Source organism: Crocuta crocuta, unplaced genomic scaffold (assembly GCF_008692635.1).
Source record: "Crocuta crocuta isolate KB4526 unplaced genomic scaffold, BGI_CrCroc_1.0 scaffold650, whole genome shotgun sequence".
Taxonomy (NCBI): Eukaryota; Metazoa; Chordata; class Mammalia; order Carnivora; family Hyaenidae; genus Crocuta; species Crocuta crocuta.
Window position 1 is genome coordinate 949,780 of NW_027532882.1, and position 11,631 is coordinate 961,410.

At 54.2% G+C, this 11,631-nt stretch overlaps 1 protein-coding gene across 1 annotated transcript in view; it reads right to left on the bottom strand.

Annotated features, from left to right (window-relative positions):
* Positions 1-11,631, bottom strand: part of ARHGEF18 (Rho/Rac guanine nucleotide exchange factor 18) — an 82,440-nt gene that overhangs the window by 70,077 nt on the left and 732 nt on the right. The gene's annotated exons all lie outside the window — the stretch shown is intronic.

Sequence of the window (11,631 nt, forward strand, 5' to 3'; positions counted from 1 at the left end):
ACCCACGTCACCTGCCCATCCTGCGTCCTGTGCCTGTGGCAGACATTTGTATTTAAACACGAGGCTCCTTCCTGCTGATCATTTATTTACCCCCTCAATTCCCCCTGCACTCCGAGGGCCATTTCTAGCAGCGCCTTATCGTTCGTCAGAGTGGGCTCGTGAGATGAGATGGATCTGTCATGTCTGCTTTGGCAAAAAGCCCTCATTCAATAGAATGGCTCGTTAAGACCGAGTGCAAGTGCCCGATGCCCACATTCGGAGGGTCTCAAAGGGTGGGACTTCAGGCTACTGGCGCCTTTATGGCGTATTTTGAGTTTCAGGTTCTTTGGCTGCCATGGTAGAGAGGAGAAAACCAGGGCTTTAGGGTCAACCAGACTGTGTCCTTGTCTGGACCTGCTGCTAATGGTCACGCACCTTTGGGGAAGGCACCTCTCTGAGCCTCAGTTTCCTCACCTGGAAGGTGGGTGGGACAATGCCTGCCTTTCGGAGCTTTGAGGAGGATGCGGGGGCCCAGCGTGTGTAGAGCATAGTCCTGGGGTACTTGGACAGTCTTGGCCACTTTCCTTGCCCTCTAGGTCAAGCGAGTGCCCTGGTTTGATACTGGGTCTTGAGCTGAGCCCCTTGCTGTGGGAAGAGGGGGGGATCCATTTTTTCTCTCCCCCTGCTCTTTACAATGCAGCTAGAGCGATCACCCTACTTATTCAAATCCCTGCGGAGGCTCCTGATTGCCCGCAGGAAGAATATTGAGACTCTTAGCCCGGCCACTGATGTCCACCAAGATATTCCTTCCTTGCCTGGTCCCTGCCCCTCCAGCACCTGCTGCTGAGACACTCCCCCTCCACCCCTGCTCTAAGGCTGCCTGCCTGAAACCTCATTCTTTCCTTCCAGAAATCCCCATCCACTCCCCACCTGGGCTGCCTCTCTCCTGTACATTTCATTTCCTTGCATTGCCTTGACATCTTCACTCCTCCATCCCCCCTTCAAAGACATCCCTGGCTCTGCCTAAACCAGGAAGGACACCAGCACATCCTAAGTCAGAGCAATGGCGGTGTCAGGTGGGGCCAAGACGGGGTGGGGGGTGAGAGGTCAGATGCCTTTGGAAAGTGCCGAGTTAGGTCCGCAGCTTGGGTCCCCTGGGGCTGGGTGACCCCATGTCTTGGTTGAGCCAGGGTAGTAACGAACCAACATCTGCTTTCATTCTCCAAAGGGTCTAGCTAGGGTGATGCATTTGTGGCCGCCTTGCCTGTGGCCATTGTTGCTGGCACAGGGGAAGGCTGATGATGTCCTTCTATTCCAACGGGGCCGTCTGCACCCACTCACGTCCCCTCCTCTCCCGGCTGTGGACCTACAAACTGCTCCAACCTCTGGGGCCCTGAAATGGCCCTGAAACGGCCCTGAAATGACAGTCTGGAGGAGCCTTCTCTTAGAAAAGAAAAGGAAAGGGGCGCCTGGGTGGCTTAGTCGGTCAAGCGTCCAACTTTCGCTTAGGTCATGATCTCGCGGTTCGTGGGTTCGAGCCCCGCACCGGGCTCTGTGCTGACTGCCAGCTCAGAGCCTGGAGCCTGTTTCAGAGTCTGTATCTCCCTCTCTCTCTGACCCTCCCCTGCTCACACTGTCTCTCTCACTCTCCTAGAAATAAATAAAAATATTAAAAAAAAGAAAAGAAAAGAAAAGGAAATCATGAATACAGAATTGTCAAGGTCCCTGAGCAAGAGCAGCAGAAAACAGCCAAGGCAGAAATATGTGCACTTTGTGGACAGACGGAACAGGGTTCTGTGGGCGCGTGCATGCATGCAGAAATACAGGGGACTGGAAAACCGTGTGGTGGTCCCACAAAAGGAATCACAGAGCCGTCACATGACCCTGCCATCCGATGCGTAGTATATCCCCATGAAATGGAAACGTACGTCCACCCAAAAGCTTACACGTGACTGCTCGTAGCAGTGTTATTTATAAGAGTCAGGAGGTGGACATAACTCAAATAGCCACCAATGGATGAATAGATACACAAGAGGTGATATAGGCACACAGTGCAATGGTATTGAGCCACTAAAAGGAAGGAAATTCGGATACTCGGCTACAATGTGGGGTTGGACCTTGAAGACATTATAAGCAAAGAAGCCGTGGACAAAGACCGCGTACTCCATGAGTCCATTTACATAAAATGTCTGCAGCAGGTGAAATCTGTAGGAACAGAACGCAGATTAGTGGTTGCCTAAGGCTGCGGGGGGAATGGAGGAGTATGGAGTGATGGCTGGAAGAGGCGACTTCTGTCGGGGTGCTGAACATGCTCTAAAGTTGATCGCCGTAACGGTTGCATAATACTGTGGACGTAGTAAGAGTTACTGAATTGAACACGTTAGATGAATGAATTGTACGGTGTGTGAATTACATCGCAATGAAACTGTTGCCCCGAAATTCCCGGGGCCCCTTGTCGAACTTTGATGGGACAGGTGCCCACGGGCTTCCTCTCCATTTCCTTCAGGGTAAATGAGGCTTTGAGGCTCTGGGGCTGCCCGCTGCGTGTGAGGACCTCACCGCTCCCACCATGCCTGCGCTCTCGCTGCCCTCCCAGGCCAGCTGAGGGACTCTGCTCTACTGCTCTCATTACGTCTTGCATCTCCCGCCTTCCCCACCCGCATCTATGACTCAGAGAAATGTCAGAACAAAAGAAGCAGGCTGTGAAGGAGAAAAACCAGATGTGGGGGTGGGTCCGGGAGGCTGATGCGAGTCTGGGAGGGGAGGTGGAGCTGGCCCAAGGGTCAGCCCATCCCTTGCCCAGGCCCTGGGGCCTCAGGAAAGGCCAAAGGGTCTGCGGGCTTCACTGGGCAGGGGCCTCATGGAGGCCTGAGGCCTCAACAGCAGGTAGAGGCCAAGGGCAGAACCTTAGATGTTGGGTTCTGCGATCCACAGGCTGAAAGTGGAGGCCAGGGATGAGTTTACCTTTTCTATGGAAGCTTCTGAGCCAAGAACAGGCTGGGCTTGACTTTGATGACAGACTCAACTCTGGTCATGGTAAACATGCTGAACCCCAATCTTTGTGTCATAGACTATGATGTCAAAGGTCATAGACTGAACACTGATCCTGGTGTCATGCACTGAGCTCCAATCCCAATATCATAGACTGAGTCCTGATCCTGGTGCCATAGACTGAGCCCCAATCCCAATATCATAGACTGAGTCTTGATCCTGGTGTCATGGACTGAGCCCCCATCCCAATATCATAGACTAAGTCCTAATCCTGGTTCCATAGACTGAGCCCCCATCCCAATAGCATAGACTGAGTCTTGATCCTGGTGTCATGGACTGAGCCCCCATCCTAGTGCCACAAGCTGAATCCCGACCCTGTTGACAGACTGAGCCCTGACTCTGATGTTGCACACTGGGCTCTGATTTTGATGGCAGATTCTCTTCCCCTGGGCTCCAGACTTTGTCTCCAGTGGCCTCTGGTCATTGCTGCCTAGCATTCCCATCCATACCCCAACCTCCAGTTGTTAAGACCAAGCTCATCATTTTCTTTCCTCCTATGTCCCTGTGGCAGTGTGACTGCACTATCTTCCCAGTGATCTGACCAGAAACCTGGAGACAAGCCATACCTCCTCACTACCCCTCAGGACCAAGCCCCGTCAATTTCATCTCCCTGTCATTTCTCCACTGCATCATCTTTTCTTTTCTCTGCCATTGTTTGAACTTCAGCCTCCATTATTTCTCTCCCTCCCCGACCACAATTCTTGTTGGGGTTTTCCCATGCAAACAATTTGCAACCACAATTTCTAACCCGCTGTGGCACTGTAACTGGTTTACTTGTTCCTTCTTTTTTTTTTAAATGCTATTTTTGAGAGAGAGAGACAGAGATTAAGCGGGGGAAGGGCAAAGAGAGAGAGGAAGACACAGAATCTGCAGCAGGCTCCAGGTTCCGAGCTGTCAGCACAGAGCCCAAAGTGGGGCTCAAACCCACAAACTGCGAGATCATGACCTGAGCCGAAGTCGGATGCTTAACTGACAGCCACCCAGGCACCCCATTTACTTGTTCCCTTCTAAGCCAGGAGTTCCATGGGCCAAATCTGGTTCAACATCTGATTTTATAAATAAACGTTTATTAGCACAAGTCATGCTCATCTGTGTACGTATTATCTATGACTGCTTTCATGCTGTAACAGCAGAGTGCAATAGCTGCATCAGAGACCATGTGACCTGCAAAGCCAGAAATATTTACTCTCTGGCACTTCAGAGAACAGCTTGCTGACCCCTGCTGCAGACCATGAGGTTCATGAGGGCAGGTACTATCTCTGACCCACATTCACATCCCCCAGCCCCAAGTGATGAAATCTTATGCATATTGATCAACTATATACCTTGCCTAGTGTTAAGCCTCTCATATACTTTGCGTTCTTCTATCCTCATAAGCCCCCAAGTCCTCACTTTACAAAAGAAGAAACTGAGGCTTAGAGGACTTGCCCAAGTTCATACCATACTAGTGAGAGGCAGAGTTGTGATGTGAACCCAGGAATTTCCAGCTCCAAAGCAGGGGTTTATAACCACCAGGCTATCCTGTGGTAAGCTGATGAAAGATGGATGGGTGAATGAATGATTGGATGGGTGGATGACTGGACAGATGAGTGAACACATTGTTGGATAGGTGGATGGATGGTTAGATAGTTGGCTAGCTGGCTGGTCAGCTGGATGAGTGGATAGTTGGCTGGCTGGATGGGTGGATGGATGGATGATTAGGTGGTTATATAAATGGATGGATGGATGCCAGGATTCATGAATGAATGGATATTTGGCTTCCTGGCTGTTTGGATGAATGGATGGGTAGACGGTTAGATGGTAAGACAGGTGGATGGTTATGTGGTTGGATGGATGGATGGATGGTTGGCTGGTTGAATGGATGGATGATAAGATGGATGGATGGAAGGAAGGAAAGAAGGATGGATGGATGGATGGATGGATGGATGGATGGATGGATGGGTGGATGGATGGATGGATGGTTAGGTGAATGCATGCATGTATAGATGCATGGTGGCATGAATGGCTAGTTGGCTAGTTGGCTGGTTGTGTGGCTGGATACATGCATGCATAAATACGTGGGTGCATGGATGGATAGTTGGGTGGCTGGCAGATTGAATGGATGGATGATTAGATGGATGGATAGATGGTTGGCTAGAGGAATCCATGTGGGGATGGCTGCATGGTTGCATGGATAGATGGCTGGCTAGCTGGCTGGTTGGATGGATCATGGATACGTGGATGGATGCATATTTGGGATAGGTGGTGTGGCAGTGTCCAGAGGCAGTGAGGCATTACATTAAGGAAATGGCATTCTCAGAGGATGAGTGGGGGGGGGAGGAGATGGAGANGGTTGGCAGAACAGGGTCAGAGAAGCCAGTAAAGAAGGAAACCAAGTTAAGGCACAGAATATACTCATTATGCATTTGGGGAGGCAACTTCACTCCAGGTCCTAACCACCCTTTCCCCAGCCTTGCTTGCTTCCCCGAATCCAACCCCATCGTTTCCCAGAGAGTCCCATTAGGTGCCCAGATGGCCAGTTACAGAGCCTAAGAGAGGCATACAACAAACACTTACTTCCCCACCATGGGCTGGGGGAGATGTTGGTAGGAAAGACTCTACTCCCCAACACCATGCTTCTCTCTAGGAGTCTGGATTCACGTTCCGGGCTGCCTCGTCCACCATTAGCCCTGCAGCCCCAGCCATAAAAGGGTGTAAGAATGACTACTGGTCTCCTCAGCTCACACCCCCACCGGCAGTCTGTGAATCAGTCTCCATGTGCCTGGGCGGGAAGATGGGGTGGGCGGAGAGGCCGGAGTGGGTGGAACTTCATAAGGATCCGGGTCACAGACAGGGACTTTGGTGGCCCATGGTTGACGCCCTCATTCTCTGGTACTGTCCACTGGTAGTTTTAAACACGCTCCCCAGCCACCACCCCCGCCAGCTGCCCAGACTGGCAGCTTTGTTTACTAGTCAGAACACAGCACAGAGCGAGCTTTGGAACAGAACGGTTTCCAGATCCTGGCTCTTCCAGCAGGCGCTTGCTGTGTGACCTCGAGCAAGTCACTCAACCTCTCTCAGAGTCACGAGGGTTCGACAACTGGCGAGCAACTTCCATCTTTCTGGCTATTCTTCTATTGCATCCCAGTGTGCAGGCGTCCCTCTGTCCCCCAGCCCCAGCCGCCAGGTTCTCTGATCCTCCCGTCTCCTTCCTGACCCAAGCAGGTGCCTGGCACACAGAAGCCCCCAGCGCGTCTGTGGGATGAATGAGCGAATGAATCTTCTCACTGGCCTCCCCCTCCATGAGCACACTGTCACCCTGCACAGGCACTCGGCTCATGCTGGTGGCATTGGCCAGGGCTTGTCGAGGCTAAGCAGTGGACTGGGCTGGGTGAGGGTTGTGCAAAGGTGGGAGGCACAGGGGCAAGGACATCCAGGAACCTCCTATCATACTGTCCCCCACACGTTGGGGCCCCTGACACTGTCTGGTTATCTTCAAGAGAAAACGGGTCCTGAGATTTAAGGAGAAGCGTCTTTGTGCCCAAGCAATTCACCCAGGCCTCAGAGGGTGTCATACTAGGGCCTCTCCAGCCCCCATAGAAGTAAACTGAGGCCCCGGGACCTGGGAGGGGATGGCTGCCAGCCCACGTGGGGTGTGTTTGAGGGAGACGTCTACCAGAACCCCTCGGAGTCTCAAATCTCCTCTCTTTTGCTGCCTCCCTAGCCTCAGTCGTGCAAACAGGGCGGGAGCAAACGGCATCAGGAACCCCCAGGAAGTCACCAGGCTGCCCCAAGGGGCTTCTGGGGTGGATTCTCTTTCCGCAAACTTACCTCCTGAGACAAGGTCCAGGCTGAGCCTGGGGGAGACGGTTCCTCGGAAGTGACAGGGACCCCGTAAGTCTGAGATGTCCTGTCGGACCCCGGGGGGGACTAGGGATCATGGAATTTGGGGCTGGATCAGGCAGTCTGTGCTCCAGGCACAGGAAAGGCTCCGGGCTGTCCAGGGAGCCCTGTCCCAGGCAGGGGTGGGGGACATGCCTGCTGGTCACTGCCCGCCCCCTTACCTCTCTTGAAGGCCCACCGCTTCAGCCACAGCTTGGAGAGGGCTGGCCAGGAGTGGTTGAGCGCTGAGTTAGCCATGGGGGCTCAGGCGTGCGGAGCGTGGGTGAACAGCAGGGGCTCGGGAAGGAGTTTGGCTGGGGATCCCTGCCAAGCCGGGGCTGCCAGCAAGAGGGGCGGAGACTGCCGCCAGGGGCTGCCAGATGCATCAGCTGATGGGAGCTAGGGGCTGGGGCAGGGGGGCTGGGGAGCCGGGGACTCCGGGGTGGGGGGGTGGCCAAGCCCCAAGTACAACCACCCATCCTCCATCCAGAGGCATCTCACCCTGGCCGGACTGGACATTCCCAGGAGGAGGGATGAAGAAAACGGCAGTGTGAGTGGTGGTGGCATTGGGGTCCTCAGAAAACAAGTCTAGACTGGGTCCGGAGGTGAGCTTGTGTGTGGGTGAATGTCTGCGTGTCTGTGTGTGCGCCGCTGGCTGTGATTTTGACCCTGTGTTTGTGAGTCCACACGCAGAGCATGCATTTTCACGTCTGTGAGTATGTGTGGGTGTGTTTAAGTTTTACTTATTTAAGTACTCTGTACGCCCCCTCTGGGGCTGGAACTCACGACCCCGAGATCAAAGTCGCATGCTCTTCCCACTGAGCCAGCTAGGCACCGCTGTGAGTGTGTGTTTGAGTGTAAATCCTGAGTGTCAAGTTGCCTGTGTGAGGGTGAATAGGAACATCTGGGTGGTTCTCCCCTGCAGCAGTTTCATTTTATTTTCTTTACTTATTTTGAGAGAGAGCGAGAGAGAGCGTGAGTTGGGGAGGGGCAGAGAGAGAGAGGGAGAGAGAGAGAATCCCAAGCAGGCTCTGTGCCGTCAGTGCAGAGCCCGACTCGGGGCTTGAACTCATGACCCGTGAGATCATGACCTGAGCCGAAAGCAAGGGACTGATGCTTAACTGGTGGACCCACCCAGGCGCCCCTCTCCCCAGTTTTATTGAGATATAATGGACCTATAGCGCTGTGTTCTTTTTTTTTAATTTATTTTTGAGAGAGAGAGAGAGAGAGAGCATGAGCAGGGGAGGGCCAGAGAGAGAGGGAGACACAGAATCCGAAGCAGACTCCAGGTCCTGAGCTGGCTGTCAGCACAGAGCCTGATGCGGGGCTCGAACCCACGAACCGTGAGATCATGACCTGAGCCGAAGTCGGATGCTCAACCAACTGAGCCACCCAGGTGCTCCAGCGCTGTGTTCTTTTAAGGCACACAGAATCACAGCTCGACTTTCATATACTGTGGAATGATCACCACAACACATTTAGCTACCTTCCACCCCCCCATTTAGATACCAAAAAAAAGAAGAAAGAAAAAAGAAAAATACCCCTTTAATTTCTTGTTTCCTTAGCTTCCACTCTCTTAGCGATTTTTCCAGTACACCATGCAGCATGTTAATGCTGGTCACCACGCCGTGGGCATCACATCCCCGGACTGGTTTATCTTGGTTTAACTTGGGTAAGTTTGTCCCTTTTGACGCCTTTCCTCCAATTCCTCCCCCCTCTCCCCATTCCCTGCCTCTGGAAACCACAAATCCAATCTCTTTTTCTATCAGTTTCGTTGCCGTTTTCAGATTCCACATTTAAATGAGATCATACAGGATTTGCCTTCCTCTGACTTAGCATAATGTCCTCAGAGTCCATCCATGTTGTCACAAATGGCAGGACCTCCTTCTTTTTTTTACAGTTGAATATTGTTATCTAGGCGTTAAAAAAAACCACCCTGAAATCCTGTGTGTGCGTGTCTGCGCGTGTGTGTGTATGTGTGTGCACGCGCGCGCAGGCGGGCGTCAGAATGAATTCTTGATGGTATCTGTGGGGTTGGGTCGACACGACTCACCTGGGACCTGGGGAAATCTGTTTCTGGTACCCGTGAGGGGGGTTGGTGCCTGCCCGGGTTCTTGTGTGTCCCCGCGGTTGTGTACGTGTGAGTCGGGTGTGTGGCGTGTGTGTGTGTGTGTCAGGTGTGCGGGCTCCAGTCAGCGCCTGGCCGTGCTGGTGCTGCCCCCTGGTGGTGGGATCTCCCTACTGCAGCCTCGCTCGCTGCGTCTGAAAAATTCTTTGTTCCCCGCGGCGCCCCTCCTCCACTCCCCAGATCCGTTCTGTGACTGCCCGGCCCCAAACCACTGTCACTGGTGAGAGGATCAAGGCTTTCTTTCTCGAGTCCTGGCCCACCACCGCCCCCTCGGAGGAAAAGGCTGCCTGTCACTCTTCTCTCTTAAGGGACCCTCCACCCCTTCCCTACCTTCCGGAAGGGGTATCTGCACGCCTATCTTTGCCTACTCACACCTACTTGAGCCCACAGCCCTTGTAATCTTATTTGCATCCCTCTAGTCTTCGAGATCTCTCTGGGGGCTGAATCCAATGACCATTTTTCAGCCTCACCTTTGCTGGATGCCCCTTGACCCCTTCTTTCTTGAGCCCCCCCACCCCACCCCATGCCACAAACTTCTCCTTCCTGTTTCATCCTCTGATCTCCCTTCTGTCTTGGCCCATCTTCCTTTCTCTGTCTGATCTTTCTTTTTTCTTTTAAAAAAATTTTTAAGTTTATTTATTTATTTTGAAAGAGAGACAGACAGTGCAAGTTGGGGAGGGACAGAGAGAGAGAGGAGAGACAGACTTCCAAGCAGACTCAGAGCAGAGCTCGCGTGGGGTTCGAATCCATGAATCATGAGATCATGATCTGAGCCGGAGTTGGACGCTTAACCGACTGAGCCCCCCAGACGCCCCTCTCTGTCTGACCTTTATTTTTTTTTTAAATTTTTAATGTTTTATTTATTTCTAGGAGAGAGAGAGAGAGAGAGACAGCGTGAGCAGGGGAGGGTCAGAGAGAGAGGGAGTCACAGACTGAATCAGGCTCCAGGCTCTGAGCTGGCAGTCAGCACAGAGCCCGACGCAGGTCTCGAACCCACGAACCGCGAGATCATGACCTAAGCGAAAGTCAGACGCTCAACCGACTAAGCCACCCTGGCGCCCCTCTGTCTAACCTTTGAACTCTGTACTTGGCCATCGCATGCCCTTCTCCCTGGCCCTGGCGACCTCACCTGCATGCCCCTCGGGACGTCAGCACTCCCAGTATGAGTAGGTGACCCCAAATCTTCCATCCACACTATACTCCAGCACACAAGGACCATGGCAGACATACACACACTAGTCGGACATATGCTCACACCCAGAAGCACACGCGCACACAATTAGATGTGATTGGCCAGACCCGTACATAGGAACCCAGAGGGAGCCGTGCGCCGGGTTTTAATTCCACGGCTCCTGCCTCACGGTTTTCCCTGGACAGGCTGCAGACGCCTCTCGGGGCTCCCCGACCTCTGGGTGGGGGGCAGGTGGGTGCCGAAGCCCCACCCCTCTGGAGGAGCCAGCCTCACGCGGAGGTCAAGTCTACGGTTATCATTTCTGCTTGGCCCGCTTTCAAAAGAGCCCAGCCTGCGTAGATAACAGACATTGGGGTCCCTCATGCATCTCCCTTTTTTAGGGGTGGCACAGAGAGTGTCTAGACACACAGCTGCTCAGGAAAACGAGGCTCTGGGACCTGCAGGCTGACAGTGATTTCTGAGCTCCTACTGTGCGCCAGGCACCGTGCTAAGATTTCACATGCGAGGCCCGGACACTCTTTGATGGAGGGAACAAACAGATCCAGAGTGGTGACGTCCCTTGCCTCACGGGCACACTGGGGGGGGGGGGGCCAGGATCTGCGCCTGCATCCGGCTGACCCTGCCCTCCGGTCATCACGACAATAGCAGCACGCTCTGGCCTGTGTGTCCGGCCCCGTTCCCGGTGCCAGGAGGCTGAGGGGACATGTGGAGAAAGGCACAGAACAGACACACTGATGTGTCTGCTGTTGACGTTCCGGTGGAAAGCCTGCTTCTGCCAGGAAGGCCTCCCAGAGGGGCACCTAGCTGAGGCGAGAAAGCTCAAAGGTGTGAGAGTAGGAGGCGCCCTCCCTAGGCTGCTTCGCTGACTGCGCCAGCGGAACACCCCCGAGAGTGTGCCCCCTGAGCGTGGCATTCAAGGCTTTCCCCTTGTGCCCCCAGCCTAACTCACCAGCTCCACCCTCCCTGGCCCCAGCTCTCCCCTCCAAGTTCACCCCCTCCCGGCTTCTCCTGGGCTACCAGACCCCGCAGTGCGTGAAGACGGAAGCCGCCTGCAGGCTGGGCGGGCCTGGGGCTGGGCGGAAGCCAGCTTGGGTTTGCCCCTGCTCAAACCGCAGCCCGCTTCCCCCTTCGCCCCACCCCGGGGCGGGCAGGCGTGAGGCTCCCCAAGGTGGGCTTTGGTGGGAGCCAGGGGGTGCCTCCCTGAGGTCAGAGCTCCAACCTGGGGGGCTTCCTGGGAGAGGTGTCCTCCTCCTCCTCCTCAGATGATTGGGCCGGGCCCTGCTCACGACTGCCTCGCAGACATCAGCCTTAAGAGGCAATGTCTGTTTTGAAAGTCAGACGCCCACCCGAGCCCCAGTCTTTGGATTCTGCCTCAGGGAGGTCCGTGGCCACCCTCCCCCCCCACCCCCCCCCCCCCCCC